This window comes from Urocitellus parryii, chromosome 7 (genome assembly GCF_045843805.1).
Source record: "Urocitellus parryii isolate mUroPar1 chromosome 7, mUroPar1.hap1, whole genome shotgun sequence".
Lineage (NCBI taxonomy): Eukaryota > Metazoa > Chordata > Mammalia > Rodentia > Sciuridae > Urocitellus > Urocitellus parryii.
In genome coordinates, this window is record NC_135537.1 from 79,498,275 (window position 1) to 79,517,364 (window position 19,090).

Consider the following 19,090-nt stretch of genomic DNA (forward strand, 5'->3'; position numbering starts at 1 on the left):
GACAGAAGATGAATTTCATCAAGACAAACTATAATAATGGGACCATAAGTCATATCACAAAAAGTCTTCTCATGGTGGACAGCAGCTATTCCAGAGAAATAATATTCTCTCTGAAGCCAGTGAATGCAAGCTGCAAGGTGACAGACTACAACGTATCTTGCCTTCAAAGATTTCTGCTGGAGCTTTGACTGCTGATGACGCCCCATTGAGACCCTGCTTAGGAATCACTCTACTTGAAAGGGCACTGTGCCTCATACAGATCATGCTCCTCTCCAAGGACAGCCAATATCCAATGACTGATCCAAAGAATGTGTTTTTCCTCCACTCAAGATAATTCTTAAAGACCATGCTGGCTCCACCTTGTTGTAAGACCAACTGGGTCTCTACTCAACTCCATCACAGTTCCACATGGTGTCTGACCAATGAAGTTCTATATTTTTCCTATAGTTTCCTATTAAACTTCCAACCTCTAAACCTCTGCCTTAGAATCTGATTTCCAGAAATCTGACCTTAACATCATACTAGCAGAAAGAAATGCTATTAAGTGGTCAGAAGGAGGTCCTTTAGCTAGCTTTTTCTAAAATGAATCAAGGGAGCCCTTCTAAACGAACTCTTGTATAAAAACAGGTGTATACTGAGGTTGCAAAACCAAGACTGTGAAAGAAGACATCCCAGGCAGGAAGACCGGAAATAGAATCAATGAGGATCCTAGATCCTATTGTGATTAGGAAGTGATAAGAGGAGTAGCAGGAGAGAAACCCTAGTATGTGAATAGAGAGAAAGGGGCCCAGGCTGGAGAGGCCTGAGATAGGGTGGGTTTTGTATCCCTATGACGCTGAATAGGAGCGATTCATGCCAAGAACTCAGAGTATCCGGAATTGGCAAAAATATATCCTCCGTAAGAAACCTTCTCTTCATAATAAAAGAATCTGTGGCATTCTAATACTATGGACCAAAGTGATGGATATTAGTGTTTTCTTCAGGGTCCAGAACATGTGAGGGCCAAGGCCTATGATTCATCTTGCATATCTCTGGATTTGTTTCTGACTCCCCAAATATACACACGGAGAAAGGTTATTGAGGATGCATGCTTCATGCAGTAGTTCAAACATGAATATCAAAGAGAAAGAAGGACCACCAGATTAGACTTCTAGGAGCTTTGGAAGAGACTGGAGTAAAGTTACAGATTGATTACGATCTTTATTCTTGAGAATTTACAGAAAAACAAATTGCATAAACAATATCATATATGTCCGTGCAATTTGTATACATGTGTATATTAAAATAAATAATTGTGTGTGTTTGTGTGTGTGTATGGATTAGAAAGAAAATTTATCACCTTGCTTGAATTACTGAGATTTCTATGAGCTTCTAGAGTCCTCTAGTGATTTCTATTTCTCGTTTTATTCCTTACAGTAAGGAAAAGCAGTAGTTTCTACACTGGCAAAAAGAAATCAAAAGGAAGCAAAATTCAAAACCAAAAAATTTGCCTTTCAATTTGCACAAGATTCCTTCCAACTTCTGATGGCAGGGAACAGCTGGTAAGCCTTGTTCTTGGCACAGAGCCAAGTCACCACTGCTGCCATTCCTCATCTAAATAGTGGTAACATGGAGTGGGGAATGCAGACTTACTGCCAAAGATTGCTTGTCAGAGATAATCTGAGAACACAAGAATGCTCAGCCTGCTACATTTCATTACTCCAGATGATGTTTAACTGTAAATTGGAGCTCACACTGACCCTCTGGTAATGAGATCCCTCTGGATCTGAGAACCCCTGGGTCTTTTTTGTCTATTTGCATGTGTATTTGTTTCTAGTATGTAACTCTGGCTGCCACAGAGATGCACTTCTGGTGGTCCAGGGTCAAACTGCAAACATTGAATTATGTAAATGTAAAAGTATATGATATTTATATGTATTATATATTGTATGTTTATATTTCATACTGTGTATTGTATATTACATTTAATCAGTACAAATACACATACATATACAGTGAGGAGAGTGTTAGTGGAAGATCATGTTCATATTATCTAAAACAGTTTCTTTCAACAACAATATAATAGCTTTCCTGATGTAAGATTATAATGCTAAAAAACTCTTCTTTTAAAAGCTCACTTGTACTTTTGCAAATATTTCTCTTTCAAAAACCGTGGATACTTTATGTGTTAGACAAATGATAATATAATTTCTGGTTTCGTGGGAAATCACAGAGCTTCGCCCTAGCTCTGCCATTGTGTTCTCTCAGAGGGGTTATTAGAAGTCAAGAAAATATATTCTTAAAATGATCACCAAATCCTTTCCCCAGAAACACTGAAATTTAAATTGTCAGGAGAGAAAAAGATAAAATTCTTTTCAATGCACAGCAAATAAATAACATCAAACATTATAAACCCATGTTTCAAAGCAGTTCAAGATTTCCAACCAGATAATAGACCCAGCAAAATTGTTATGATAATGTCAACAATGAAATTATCCATGATGCTTCATTCATTTACAATTATCATTATAGAACAAACCCCAAATATTTCTCTCTGTGTGCCACGTTTTCAAATTGACTCCTAAATGTTTCTTTGGATGTTTTCAATAGGGAAAATGCAGTCTTCCCTGCTCTCTGTAGATTAGATACCACATACAACTACAACCACACAATCTCTACAACCACAATCTCACAACCCATAGTCACTACAAGAAAGGGCAATACAGATGATCCAAGATAAACTCTTTATATCACATTTGTCAAAATGAAGACAAAGAGAACAGCTTAATTTTCCTATGTCACAAAGTGACTTACCACAGCACCAAGAGAACACAGAATTCTTGGGAGTCCCAGAATCAGCTCTACATACTTACACTAAAATACCTCTGCTACAGACCAAGGTTAAATTAAGCATGATTAGATTAGAATAATTAAACTAACTTCATGCTAGTAAGAGATAATATGTAACTAAAAACTTGACAGTCTCACAACAAAAATAACAAGTCTGAAGGAAAATCTCTCTCCTCTTCCTGAGGATTTTCTTACTCAATTTTCCTCTGAACCAAAGAAGGGGCACTAGCTGCAAAGCAAACCACTGGTTATCGAATCACAAATAAGCCAGACTGAATTGTGTGTTCAGCAACTAAAAGTATGTTTGGATTTAGAATACAAATTTTTGCTCAATATTTTGGAGAAAAGTTTACTTCTTAAATGTAAATTTAAAAAGCTCTTCTTGCCCTTCACCAATGTCCGACTTGAACTTAAATTGACTGCACATATTTCAAATTTCATCTTTTTTTTCCCCCAAGTTCTGTTTTTCTCTAAGATACGTTCTGAATGATTGCATCGTGTCTCACACCTCTGAACGCTTCAGGTGCAAATCTCAATGACCATCCAGAATCATTCCCATGCTCACTTTTGATAACACTGCTGCCTCCTGCAGCCCATATAGAACTCCCTGGTCATCCTCCACTACATCCTACTGCTCACAGAAACATTTTGCTGTATGCTTCGGAAATCATTCTCTGCAATCTCCAAATTCTCTGATACTCCCCATCCACCTTCTCATAGCATGGCTTCCACTTGATAGCTTTAGGAGAAAGCTGCTGTTATCTCCGGGTTCCTGTTAATCTGTCTCTCTTTGTTGCCCATGCATCTCAGGATCTGAAGGTGACATACTGTCCTTCTATTTACCTGCTGCACTTTTGAAATATAGCCCACTTTGCAGTCCTCAAAAACAACCCTGGCAGGCTCAGCCACAATTTTTATTTTTACATGTTTATTTTTCAGCACGATGGCACGATATGAGAAGAGTTCTGAGGATGCAGACAATTTAATCTAATAATAACCCGTGAAATATAGGTAATGCTGAGAATGGAAGATGAGAAAAACTATATGAATAATAGAAAGAACTGAAGGCAATGAACTGCAGAAAATTGAGACAGGAGGTGATGATTGGTTAGTGGAAGGTTTGGAATTAGTATTTTGGTGCTGATACCACTTCTGACTGGCTTATGTCCTGGATGTGAACTTGAGAATGGGCTGCTGACATAAAGTGAAGGGAAGCCAGGCATGGTGGAACATGCCTGTGAGGTCAGCAATTTGGGAGGCTGATGAAGAAGGATTTCAAGTTTGAGGCCAGCCTCTGCAAATCAGAAAAGCTCTAAAAAACTTAGTAGGACCCTGACTCAAAATTTAAAAAATAAAAAGGGCTAGGATGTAGCTCAGTGCTTTAAAGCACTACTGGGTTCAAACCCCAATAGCAAATAAATAAGTGAATAAATGAAATTGAAGAGAAGAAAAATAGAGAATGAGAAAGCCAAAGAACTAGTATCTGGGGTTGTGAATGGGGTTGCACTTAGAGGCTGGTTGCTCACAGTGGCAGTGTTGACAGGACCTGGACTGTGGTAGCCAGGTGCTAACATTTTTAAAAGTGACTAAGTGTCAATGACTAAGTGTCATTGAGTTCTGTAGAGGGTAGAACAGGGAAGAAAGCAAAACTATGAATATGAATACTGAAAGAATGAGCCTTAAGTAACCTGGACTTTTTTCCTATTCCTTTTCAATGATAAATATGCATTGAAAAGTTTAGCATTGGTCACAGATTTTTTTGCAACTATTAAAAAGATGGTGAGGTTTTTGCATTTTAATCTACTAATATGACACATTATATTTATTGATTTTTACATAGGTTAACAAACCTTGTATTCCTGGGATAAAACTCATGTAGTCATTGTTAATAAATCTTCTTTATATATTGCAGGAATAATTTTGCTATCTTTCTTGATTTCTGCTACTGATTACTGATCATTCTTTTCATATGGTAAACATCTTCTTATGGTTGTTGGCTGATCATATCAGTGATTTTTACATTTGCATTCTGGCTATATTTCTCCTGATATTTCTCTTTCTTACCCTGCTGAGGGGTAGGTATCTCTTGAGTAGATACTGGTTAGAGTTAGTTAAGTTTCCTGGATGTGTATATTAAAATTTTTAATCAAACTTGGAAGTTTGTAACCATTTTTTTCTGCTCCTTTCTCTTTTCCTCTTCTGGAAATACTATGATGCATATGTGGATAAGTTTCATGCTGTTCTGTGAGTCTCTGAGGCTCTGTTCATTTTTCTTCATTTTTTTTCTTATTTTTAGAGTGGATGATTTCAATTGATGTATTTTTTAAATTCCCTGATATGTCTACTTTCTCAAATATTCTTTTCTACTGAATTTTTAATCTCAATTATTTAATTTTTAGACCTCAGGGTATCAGATTCTTTTTTAAAAAATACTATTTCTATCTTTTTTCTTCAACAGTATTCTGATACCTTTCTCTAATTCTGTAGGCATGGCTTCCCATTCTATGTTGAACCTACTTATAGTAACTGACTCAGAATCTTTTTTCTGGTAGACTCAATGTCTGTGGTGTTTTAGGACATTTCTACCAGTCACGTATTTCCTGTGCACAGGACGTGTTTTTTTTTTTTTTTGTGTGTGTGTGTGTGTGTTTAATGAATGCCATACTTTTGTTGTTGTTGTGTTGTGTTGAAACTGGATATTTTAAAACACATTATATGGCAACACTGGAAGTCAGTCCCCAGCCCCAAGATGACTGCTAATCCTATTTACTGTTGCTCTCTTCACTGTTGCTTGTTTGGGGTTATAATCCTGGAATAACTGTGTACAGTGTATCTTCTTCAGATGCGGTTGTTAAATTCTATAGAAATTAATGACCTTGTAGGAATTTTCTTAAATGCCTTAAAACGATGTATCCCAACTTTGCCAAGTGGCTTTTCATGTGAATTGACTTCATTTCTTTTAACACAGTCAAAGGCAGTTTATAATCCTACCTTAGTTTCACTTTCTGCTTCCAAGGGGCCCTGAGAGTCAGGCAGAGGTTGCACGTTAGGGCCTGTCTAGTTCTTCGCATAGCCCTGTTCACCAATGTGACACTCTAGATTCTCCTGAGAATGTCAAACCTCTTCAGATCCCCCATTGGCATCTCATTTCAAGTTTTTAAACTTCTGGCCAGCCTTTTGGTAGCTCTCTCTGGCAGGACTGCCTCAGAAAGTTATGACATTAATCATTTGGCACTATTTCTTTTTATCAGACACCCTGTGAAGAGGGACTGTTCACTTAAACAGAGCTTTGAATCGGGCCACATAAAGACAAACCCTGAGATTCTTCTAGATGAAGCCTTTTGGAGAACTTGAATCTCATTGTGCACCCTGCAGTGGTTTCTTAACTGTTGATTTTCACAGCTATTATATTTTAAAAGCTGCTGGGTCAGGTCACTTTGGGTTTGGTGGAGAGAGTAAATAGGAATTGAGCTGGTTAAGAAGCCACAAACTTGCTAAGATGCAATCGATTTTGAGATTTAGAAAATTGTTGAATTTGACAACTTTTGCAATGTTCCCAGTGCCTGCTCATATCAGTGATTTTTACATTTACATTCTGGCTGTGTTTCTCCTGAATATCTCTGTTTCTCACCCTGAGAAACTCACCCAGTCTGCTCTCTCTTCTCCTGTCTTCATACCCTCACCTCCCTTGACAAATCAGAGTGAACATCCTCCTTCATTTCATCAGCTGCAACTATCTCAACCTGTCCCAGGTTGCCTCACCTTCCTGAGCATAAGAATAAAGGGTTTGCCCTCCTTGGCCGAGACTCCTCTTTCCTCCAGTGTTTGAGCCACTTTATGGCATTTCCAAGGCTTTACTTGTTGGATTATCCTCTTTCCTTCCTGATCTTCCACATCAAATCTCCCCTTTGGTTCTCATTTTTTCCTTCTTCTCATCTTCTAAGCTTCCTTCCTCCTTCTCCACGTGATCATTTCAGAGGGCTCCCTACTTGGATGAATTACTAGAAAAATGAAAGAACATGGCTATTAGTGGCCTAAAAATATCATGATTCACCTCAAAAAGTAAACATTTTGTCATCCCAACAAAATTAGTTGCCTTTAAATTTTTTTTTTTCACTGTCTGCCTACCTCAAATGGATACAAGAACAAAGTACCACTTCTTATATCAGGAGACCCAAATGCCTGACCACAGCCTGCCTCAGCCTCTGATTGTGTAGTCTCCTTTTTAGCCTCATCTGAAGCGTGTCTGCAGCTATGAACAGAGATCGTTGACTTTATTTCAGTTGCTCAGATGCCCTGAAACCTTTTTCTACCTTGAGCCCTTGGTGAGTATCCTTCTCCTGCTTGCCATACCTAAATTGTAGGCCTCAGGAATTTCAGAATAATTATTTATCTAATTTTATCCAATTCTACAATATACATATATATGTTTTTTTTCTGAACAATCAACTAATGAACCTTAAAATTATATAGACATACATAACTGTCCATGTAATAGTTCATGGATTTTTATTTAAATTAAATTAATTACTGAAAAATATAGTGGGAAAATGCTTGATTCCAGAGAAATCTATTGCTTCCTAATTGGGTGATATAAGGTAAATTACTTTGCCTCCATAAACCTTAGTTTATTGGCCTATAAAATTAGAATAATAATGATACTTTCTAGGGTGGTTGTGAGAATTAACTGGAGTAATTCTCACAATACTTCTTAGGTGCATACCTAACAGTTTGACCACTCAATAAACATTAACTATTCTTTTTATCACTACTTTAAAATTAAAATGATAATAATAAAAACAAGTAAAATCAAAGTTCTCACCTACCGGTCATGAGAAGTTATTGACATAAAAACAATTATTAGCAGTAGTATAGTTTAAATACTCAGATATAAGCAATCAGTCTAATGTCATATGAATGGATTTAAATTAAAATTAATGCTGACTTTCTGTGTTAACAGTTGAAGTTTCTGGAATTAGACAAACATACAAAGAATGCTGTACCATCCTTAAAACAATTATCTCATATAATATAGTTGCTTGTACTACTTGAAATGCAATTCCTTTTATTTCCATTCACTTTTCCTTGACTGTCTTTAGAGTAAGGGGAACTCAAATTTATATGGCAACTATTTATGTACTGCAGTAGCTCAGTTGTGTTCTATTTCATTCTATTCTCTTGAGAATTATAATTAGAAGATTCATTATTCTTGTCTCATAAGAATCTAATTTGTAAATTAGAAAATTTAAGTAACTTGCAAAAAATTGCATAGTAATTTGGAGAGTTAGGAATTAAAACTTAGTAATGCTAATTCTTCTTCCCTTCTCTTGGTGCTATATTTTCATGTTATTTAATACTAGTAATAAATTTCCAGGTGATTTTAACAAATAATTGTTACTGTTGTTCTTATGACATTTTAAACTACTTTTTCTCATTATTCTACACTCAATTTTGAAATTATCGATATTTTATTTATCCTTTAGTTTTTAGCATCAAAGGTACTTTTCAGTTTAAATAAATTTAAAGCACAATAACTCCATTTTTATAGCTGTTGATAATTCCTGTCTGTACTTATTTATAAGAAAGTTTTATTTTCACTTCTTCCAAAATGGATGTGCCTGACTGACAAAAGACTCCTTTCAAGACCTGGATTAGGGCTCAGATCACTTCTATTTGGGGGCCTGGGTACCTTCAGCAAGTGGCTTCCAAGGTGATAAATTTGTCTCCATCATGTCAGCAGGAGAGGAAGGTATATCTGTGCCAGACATGACAATATTCTTCATAATCAACTCACGTTATATTGAGTAGACCACAGTCATGTGATTGGAAAACAGAATTTAATGTGTGTTTTGAAAGTGAATTTGTTATGTGAATATTTAACCAGTCTTCAACATATAATATAACATTATTTTTAAAATGTATATACATTGAAAATAAAATTAAAAAGTAAATATTTCAGTTAAGTTTGATGCTAATCTTCTTAAAATTTTCTTTTAAATTTTCATGGGCACAGTCATAACAAAACCTCCTTGATTTCCATTTCTTTCTCTTTTTGTTGTTGCTGTTGTTATCAAGGATTAAACTCAGGGGCACTTGACCACTGAGCCACATCCCTAGCGCTATTTTATGTTTTATTTAGAGACAGGGTCTCACTAAGTTGCTTAGCACCTTGCTTTTGCTAAGGCTGGCATTGAACTTGTAATCTCCTGTCTCAGCCTCCCCAGCCTCTGGGATTACAAATGTGCACCACCAAGCCTGGTTTCTTTATCTATTTTAATTATATAAGTCTCTTGTGGTTTGTTGACAAGCTGAATTTGTCAATTGGTATCATCTTATTTTCTCATGATTACTACTGCAAATACTTCTGATTTAGTAGACAGACAATAGATTGCATAATTTTTGAAGTCTGTATGTATTTTAAAATATATGCAGATATACTTGGAACTGAAATCTTGAAAACTGAAAATTTTCATTGAAATTCTAACCAAAGATTCTATCAGTCTTCTCTTTAATGATCCTCCTTTTGCTTTCCTTTCTCTGATTAGCAATAGGAAAAAATACAGAACATTATACACATTGTCACCATTTTGAGAGAAGGGCATAAAGATTTACCAAGTTACTCTTTAAGTCCCTTTAAATTTCAATAGACTAAGTATGCTAGGTTTAGTTAGAACCCATAACAGGCATTTTAAATTAAAACTCATCCTTACAATAAACTAAGAATATAATTCTTGTACTAGAACCATCCCCAGAGGGACTTTCTTGCAATGTTCTCCTGCAATTCCAATAACATTCTTTAAATGGTGGTGCTAATTTAAAGAAATTTAAATACAACACTTAGCATTTCGTTTGCATTATGTTTTTGTTACAGGATATAAACCTTAGTTTCTAAGAGATTACTGTTTCTAAATTCCCTGGGATCAACACTAAAGTGTATAAACTAGCTCACCACATCAAAAACGTTTGCAATCTAACATAAAAAGAAAATATAATATGTCCAAATGTATGTGATTTAATTTAAGTTAAAAGAAAAACCACCACAACAACCATACACACTGGATTTAGAAAGATAATAAAAAGATCTGAAGGGGCCAATAGGATAGGTAGGTTATTATTGCACACAAGAAGTTTTTTATTTTTTTCCCCTAAACCATTTTGTAATAAGGATAGAATCCAAACTCAGATCATTACTGTAAGTTCTTCTTTTATATAGTATGATCTCAAAGGGCCCTTCAAAATTTCATACCAAATTTCACATTATTTGCATAAAGATTTTTAATCTGATATACTTGAAATATTTTTTTTTTCAATTTTAAACCATATTCAACTCACTCTACGTGATCTGACCACCTTTAGGGTAATTCTTTGGGCTGAGTGGAGGGTAGGGGAAAGGAAATTTTATAGTAAAAAGTGTCAGATATTGCCATCTGGCCAATCTCTTATAAACTATTGCTATTTCTAATCTCATTTACATAAGGCTTATGTTTTTCTCCTCTTTTCACTTTGCAAAAATGTCCTTTTTTCTGGAAGATGTGATACTAGAGATCTTTATGAAGGCAAAAGTTAATACATGCTTTTGCCTGGGTACCATTATGCTGATGTTTTTAATATAGAATGATAACAAAAAAAATGACCTAAAATTTCTCTCCCTAATTAAAAGAAAATATAGGAAATTCATCTGTATTCACTCCATTTTATTAGTTGGGTGTAAATATATTCCCTTCTTTTTAGTCAGTTTCTACCTGGTTTGATTATATATATATATATATATATATATATATATATATATATATATATATAAATAAATAAATGTATGTGTGTATATGTGCATAATGAAATAGTATTCATTTAAAATTCTTTAACAGTAAAATAATAAAAGCAAAAATTGACCATTTGCAAAATGAAGACAATAAGTAAAGATAAAATGAAACTCATGCTGTATTAGATTCCATGGATAAGATATAATTACTACAAGCTACCACCCAACGCTTCCTTTACTAATATTTACTACTTTCCCTTGGAAAGACACAGTTTTCTTTGCTACAGTTTTTCAACTCTTGAATATGTATTTTTTCTTTTTTGCTTTCAAAAGTCACAAATAAGGAAAGAAGAGTAAAACATTTCTTTCTTATTCTATTTTATGAAGTTTCTGTCCCACTCTATTAAATGAAATTTTTCTAATAAGAGTCAATACATTGTCATTGTACAATAAACTTTTCTTCAATACCATAGAATATAAAACACCCAGAATTTAGGTGTGTCTGTTGGGGTTCTTTGATTGTAGCAAGCATATTACTTTGGGGGACATTGATAACAGTAGAGGTTGTGCATATTGGCCTTAAGAGATATATGAGAACTCTCTTGTATCTTCCTCTCAATTGTCTCTTTGGACTTAAGACTGCTCCAAATATAAACTCTCTTAAAAAACTAAAGTTAAAAAATAAACTATTATAATTTTTTAATATTTTTCTTCATGAACATAACATATAAGAGTCAATCAATTACCATTAAGTTTATAAAAATGATAAAATAATTTTACCACTATGTAAATGCTCAAATACATTTTGGAAACTCTGTGCATCAATAGAAATAATGTTTAATTTTATGGGTGGGCCTTGTTTTGGGTCCAAAACTGTAAAAAATATATTTCAAATTATTTTATTTTAGATTATTTCTCCTAGGCTCTTGAAAACTACCTCTAAGTTAATTTGGTTCTGGGGACATTTTTTGAGGTCGTGGCATAAAAAATTTAAAAAAAAACCTTACTTATAAATTATTTCCTCTCTTTCTATTCTATTATTGTGCCCTAAGTAGAGTCTTTGGGTTTCACCATGCATCTTTATTGACAGACTGTAAGACAGATCCCCAATGACCCACACTTCCAGAATTCACACTTTTTGACACACTCATATGAGAGGTTTCCCTTCATGGCCGCTCAATGAAAGGACTGGGCTGGGTAGGCCATGTGGCAAGGAAGGCACAGAAGCCTCTGGAAGCTGAGAACCGCCACTGCTCTGAGAGGAGGAAAGCCAGTAGGAGCAGAGGGTTGTCTTTAGAAGTGGATGGTGGCCTCCAGAAATGCAGGGTGGTCTCTGGTTGTATAAGACTGCTTCCAGGAGGTGACTTGCATCTCAAGGAATGGAAGATGGTCTTTAAGAGTGGGGGGCTCCCTTGAACAGTAGATAGCACCTATGAGTGAAGAATGGTCTCCTAAATGATAGGACAAGAGGGTAGTCCTAGAAATGAAGGGTGGTCTTGAGAGGGGAGTGTGGTCTCCAAGAGGAAAAGGTCACTCCTATCCATGGAACACTATCTCTAGAAGAGAAGGGGAGCTGCCATCTTTTGGTAGAAAGTTTCTAATCAGAAAGAAATTAATTCTGACAACAACTTGAGTGGTTCTGTGAGAGGATTTTTTTTTCTCACTAATGCCTCCAGATAAGATTCCTTTTCTCATGAAAACTTTAATTACAATCGTGACACCATGAGCAAAGGACCTGCTTAACTGTGTCCGGACCCCTGAAGCACAGAAACTGTGAGATAGTAAGTATTATCATCTTACCTATTGACTAGGTAGTAGCAATAGATGACTAACCCAGAATCCCAAGGGAAACTGAAAGGAAACAAAATGTGGGGAACCCAGTTGTAGTGCATACGACAGCCCTGCCCTGGGCATTCAGACTGAGAAAAAGCCTGGTTAATGTTTATCTCATGGGACAAGATCATAACCAGGAAATACTTGAAGTTGTTTTGTTGTTGTTGTTCTGTTTTGGTACATGGGCACTCTGTGACCTAGCTACATTCTCAGTTCTTTTTATTTGAGTCTTGCCAAGTTGCCCAGGGGGCCTTGATCTGGTGATCCTCCTGCCTCAGTCTCCCAAGTCACTGCGATTACAAGTGTGCACCAACACAGCCAGCTGAAATAGTGAATTCTTAAGGTGGGGAATAAAGCAAGCTCTTTGTTAAACACTTATTGCTTAACAGAAGAATTGTTCTGTGTGGAGTTAGGGTTGGAGTCCCAACTAAGAATAAAATCATCTTTTAAAACGATCTCTAATGTTGATACCTAAGAAGCAGAAACCAAAACAGGGATTTAGGTTCATTGGGTTTTGAAATGCTCTCAAAAAAAAAAAAAAAAAAAAAAGTAAGATGCAGGAGCTCTTATTCAGCCATTCACTAGCTTCTAGTTGAGACCAGATCCATATTAGGGAGGATGGCTGCAGAAATCTGCTATATAAGGTACAGCACATGTCAGGAATCTAGCAAAGAATAGCTCAGGAGTGTGACCCATGACCTAACACCGTATCTCCCAACCCAATATTTGGTTTGCATATTTCTCTGTAACTGTTACTGTATTCCCCAAAGGCTCTCAGATGACTTCTTAATACATTTTTCTTTTCTTTCCCATTGTAAACTCTGAATCCGTTGCTAGATTCTTAGTGTAGAAGATATTGAAAGTGTGTGTGGGGTGGGGGAGGTACCTATAGGAATTATTTTTTTGAATTGTGATATTCAAGTTCATAGGACTAAATGCTGGTCACCCAGGTGACCTCAGATGTCCTTGAAGGGTATGATTAAGAACATTTCATTTTAAATTGTATTATTTTATGAGCATGGCATGCAGGGCATCAGCTGCTCACGTATATAGCTACTCTGCCTCTTATTAGAGGATCCAGCCCTGGTCATATTTTGCTGGTTGTTTAATCCCATTTTTATGATTCTGATGATTTTAGGTTGCCATGTGATCCCACTACCTTTTTCAAAAAAGATAAAATGGTCTTCAATCAAAATTTAAGTGTTAGAAACTACAATGAGTACATTAAAATAAAAACACATACTAAAACAACTGATAATCTACAAACTTTAAGGAAAGGTGAAAGAATGCTGTTTAAAGTAATTTCAATAAAGCAACAACAAAAAAGTGTCATTTTTTGTCAAATAACTTGATCAAAAATAAAATGCTCTAGTAAAAATTTCTTCTGACATCTAAATTCAATGAAAAATTCATCAATACTGATAATTCCAAATTGAAATTTTTGCAGGTTAACTTGTAGAGTTAAATTTCCCTTACAATTTGATGACTCACCATTCATAATCATGAGTTCATATCCTCATGCAAATGTGTTAGCATGGTGTCCTGTGCCCTTCCATCAGTCACTGTTATTTATGTATGTATGTATGTATGTATATATGTATGTATGTATGTATTCCCTGTGATTTGACTTATGGTCTTAGGAGTTTGTGTTTATTTTCATTCTTCTCTTCTATAACCCCACTTTGTGCTACAAAGGAACAACCTCCTGTGCTTTTTCCTTCTCCTTTGTCAGCCAGTTTCTAGTTGGGTTCAATCAGAGGGAAGAGAAGGGAGACTCCAGGACACATCTTCTCCCTCTGTGTCTGTGACAGCTGCCAAACCCTGCCTTGCCAGAGTATGCAAACCTTCCTGACAGGCCTGCTATGCCCGATTCCTGCTAGGAGGCCCCACTCCTAGGAGCTGCCAACAGGGCCTCTTCCCTGTAACATTTTGGGGTCTGATATTGCTGATCACTGCATCCACTGTTTGGCTTCTCACTTCTCAAACAAAACTAACCCCATGTACATTTTCTTAAATATATGTAAATACTGAAAGTAGCTTCTGTTTCATGGTTGAAATCTCATTCATGCATATATTATTAAGAACTCATGGAATAAATGAATAAGGTTATGATTTCATTGAATAAAATTATTCAACAATTTACTTACTGTTAGTTTATATTCCACTGGAAACTATTGTAAGTAATGCAGACATTCATACTTTGCATATTAAATATTTATCTGTATATCTGATCATGGCCTTCGGATAGTTGCAGAGCCAAAAAGTGTGGGTGTTTTAAAACCCTTGATATATTATGAAGTTATTTTTCACTAGGACTAAGCCAAAGTATGTTTTAAGGGCCTCTAGCTAAATTTGGGTTCCAGTTCCAGAGTGGTTAACGATCCTACTATAACGGGAAATTAAGGGAAACTGGGTGGGAGTACTCAGAGTGTGCCTTTCATATATACTTTACCTGGCAGATGGAATAATTCTGAATTGTTCAAACTGTGACCTAAGTTTTTTCAGGAGGGGAACTTATGGTTCTTGTATGACCTATTTCCATATATGCTTGCATGATCATTGCTTTGCTGCCAGAACTTCACACTTGTGGTTTGCCCCACAAAAAACCTGGCCCTGGGTAGCCCTAGTTCCTCAAATAGAAGGCACAAGTTCAAATTCACTTCCTAAAAGGTGACTTAAAAATCAGTGGCAATACACAACTAATTTCCCATGAGCTTTGCTATAGATAACTTCACACTGTAGGAAACAAGTTCAAAGACTTTTTATACTTACAGATCTTGGGCAATGAGGGCACAATGAGTTGAAAGAGCAGTCCTCTGTCAAGCTCACAAGAGATAGGGAGTGAGGAGGCAGAGAGACTACACACGTAACTAGTGGGAACAGGATAGGGTTACTTTAGACACTAGTATACATGCCTGAATGTTTCCCTTAAAGGAAGAAGTAGGACAGAAGGTTGGATAGATGCCTCTAAGTCCTTTTTTCTTGTCAGGAGGTGAACCACATGGGTGTGATGTAGAGCCAGAACTGTGTGCAACTCAACCTTGCTACTTGGTTGAGAAAGTTTAAAACAGATTCAGAGGCAACATGAAGCTATAAGAATTCATTACAAGGTACACTGCAATAAAGATTAACTATACCCATTCTTTTAAACCCTCCACTAATTTGATAAGCAAATGGTTCTGGTTCCAACCGTTGTATGACAAATTATACAATAATCATTCCTTATGCTCCTGGAAACCATGGTTCGGGAATTTAGCAGAGACAGCTGGTATTCTGTCAATGATCAAGCAAGGAACAACAGTGCCTGTCAACCAGCCCCTTGTGTGAGTTCTACAGTGAACAGCAGGCCAGTAGAACATCCTGTGGGTCACTGATATCCCCTGGAGCAATACTTCAAGAACACAAAAGGGAGCTATGTGGCCTCTTCCAAAAGCCTGGGAATGAATTATGCAGATCATTTTCCCATACTCTGGGTTGAAGCTGAAACATGTCTGCCCCAAGCCAAGGGCACAGGAAACAGCAAGTTCACATCTAAGAAGTGCATGTGGAATGGGAAAATTTGCTTAAAGTCTTTAGGAAACACGATTTACCACAAAGAGGAAGGAGACCCTTCCTTATCACATGTCAGCTTCTTTTTAAATTTTATCTTCAGATTAAAAATAATAAAGAAACGTTGAAAGTCACAGAAAGATTTCTGGGGAACATTTTAATAAAAACATTTAAAAATAGAGAAAGAGATGTCTCTTTCTTGGTGACACCTTTATTATAAATGAGTAACACTTAAGTACTAGCATTCATAGCTCATAAAGATAAGATGCGGTAAAGAGAAAACATGCAAATAGAAGTACATACGGGTGATTCAAATGTACTTACCGGTGATACCAATCTTCAGCTCCAACGGTACCTTACCCAGGGGCTCTATACCAGCTGGAGTGAAGAAGTCTTTGAAGAAATGTCAGCCGATGCAAGAAAACTGCCTGATGCTAAAATGTCATGAAAAATCCCAGCTCGACCTTCATCTGAGGACTGTCTAACTTCCTCTGTTGGAAACGTACTGAAATCTACACACTAAACCCACATACAGCACATCTGGGAAAATTTCCACCCTTTTCAAATGAGAACTCCGCTACAAATCTGCTCAGTGCCCTCTGAAGATGTGACATTTAGTGGCCTCCTCCTTAAATATATCAAGCTCCCTTAGGCTTTCTGTCCATGTGACTTTTACTTCAGTCTGGCATGCATTACTGACAGTCACAAGGAAGAGGCCACACATTTTATAAAGAGAGAAAGGAGCATATATAACATATAAGAAAAAAAAATGTTTCCTCATAACACTACTGTAATAAACTGCCTAAACCTAGGGCGATAATTCATCCAGTCACTTGTGATTTCCATATACTTTGGGGAAACTATTTTACATATTTGTTGTGGCAACTGCTCTAACCACCAAAATGCAAAATTATCACCAATAACCCACTACTTAACTAGTCTAGGAAACTCAAAATCAACTAACAAAATTGTCATTTTGACACTTAGACATCAGTGAAATTCTGATTTGGATGTAGAATATATAATAAAGTCCATGTTGTTGTCACCTACATTTCCCATTCCCATTCCTGCAACCATTATGTATGGTGCATAATATATAAAACGACAATAATTAGCAGTAACTAGGTCATTGAGGCAAAACCTACTAGAAGCAAAAAGGACAGTTTAAATGAATGAAAGTAGGAGTTTTGAAGAGCCACAGAGCAGGAATTCAGTCATGCTTTTGTCCTACTAATTCTGTGAAATGGGACAAGTCACTTAACCTCTCAAACTCCTCTCAGAAACTGGTATACAGAGCTGGAGCAAAGGACCACTATCAGATGCTATCTGGGACCAAATCCTGAATTTGAATCTGGACTCAGTCACACATTAGTTCTTTGGCACTAAGTTTCCTGAACCAGTTGTGTTTCTGTTGCCCCATTTAAATGATGAACATGACATTTCCCTAATAAAGGTTTTGAATTGAATGAAATTAATGTATTTTTCTATGCAAAATGCAATGGGTGACTCAAATGTACTTGCCAATGATACCAATCTTCAGCTCCAGTGGTACCTTACCCAGGGGCTCTATACCAACTGGAGTGAAGAAGTCTTTGAAGAAATGTCAACCTATCTTATAGAAATGTAGTACAATAATTGTGTTAATGTATATGAAGCATTTAATATGTGATAAATGACTTGTATTTTAAGTGTCACAATTCCTAAGTACTTAGCAAAATTTATCATATCTTAGAGGCTCTCAGTAGATGGGAGTCATCACGGGATTTGTAAAAGTAATCCATCATAGGAAGAATTCCTGGCACTTATTTTTTTTTTCCTTTTGTCTTGTGGCACTGGGAATTGAACTCAGGAGCACTCTACCACTGTACTGCATCCTGAGTCCATTCTAGTTTTCATTTTGAGATAGGTTCACCCTAAATTGCCCAGGCTGCCTCAAACTTGCAATCCTTTCTGCCTGAGACTCCTAAATCAACGGGCCTACAGGGGTTCAAAACCATACCCAACTCCTGACTTACCTTTTAGAACATTACCATCCCTAGTGTTCAACATCTCAAAGAGTCATTTGTGGCAGAAAAGTTCTCTTGACTGGTAGGTGTTGCATCCCTAGAGATTTTATACCATGAGGAATCATGGTGCATGTCAGCAAGAGGAAGAATTTACTATAGAATTTAAACTTGGCATAAGATGATTACAGGAAAGATTCAAGAAATCATGGATTTGCTCTACATTGAGTACTGACAGTAGAGGCATTTCTATTATAGTGCATTGATACAATTTGTGTCTAGAAAGTGGGAAGTCTGGCGTAGAATTCAAGCTGAATTTAGTAAAGGAACAACATATTAGTTCAAAGGAAAGTTGCTATGGTGCTGCATGTTTGTGCCTATCCAAAACATCTAAGTTTAAATATAATCTCCAATGTATTGGTATTAAGAAGTGGGACATTGGAAGTTGACTAGGTCTTGGATGGGATTAGTACCTTTTTGGGATTAGTGCTCTAGAGATCTCCCTCACCTTTTGTCCCCTATGGGATATAGTGAGAAGACAACACTCACTTCCAGGGAGACATCTTCACCAGATCTGGAGTCTGGAAGTGCTTCAATCTTGACTCCCAGCCTTCAGAACTGTGAGCAATAAATTTTTGTGATTTACAAGTAATACAGTATATTGCATTTTGTTATGGTAGTCCACAATAACTAAAATGGTGTTGTTTTATTATTTTTCTTGTTTACACACTTCTCATTCCTTTCTATGTTCAAACATGACTATAAAGTTGTATTGGTGTGCCTTGCTGGATGACTTCTAAGAAAGTTCTTGTCTGATGTGTTTTGTGAAATCCCTTCACCTCTGTGTTGTTTGGTGCTGTTGTTGAACAATTAGTTTGGGTGTTTGCACTGGGATGAAGTTAAACAGTAGAATCTTGTAAAATACACCACTGGGAATGTTATACTCAATGTAATTCAGTCCAGTGTCTACAAATGATGCTTAATCAAATTGCTACTTACCAATTGCTAGTTCAAAGATGGATACTGAGCCTTAAATGAAGTATTCTAAAATAATTCAAATGATATTTTTAGAATATAGAAAACATTTTGATGTAAGTTTAATTTGTTCCTTCTTAAA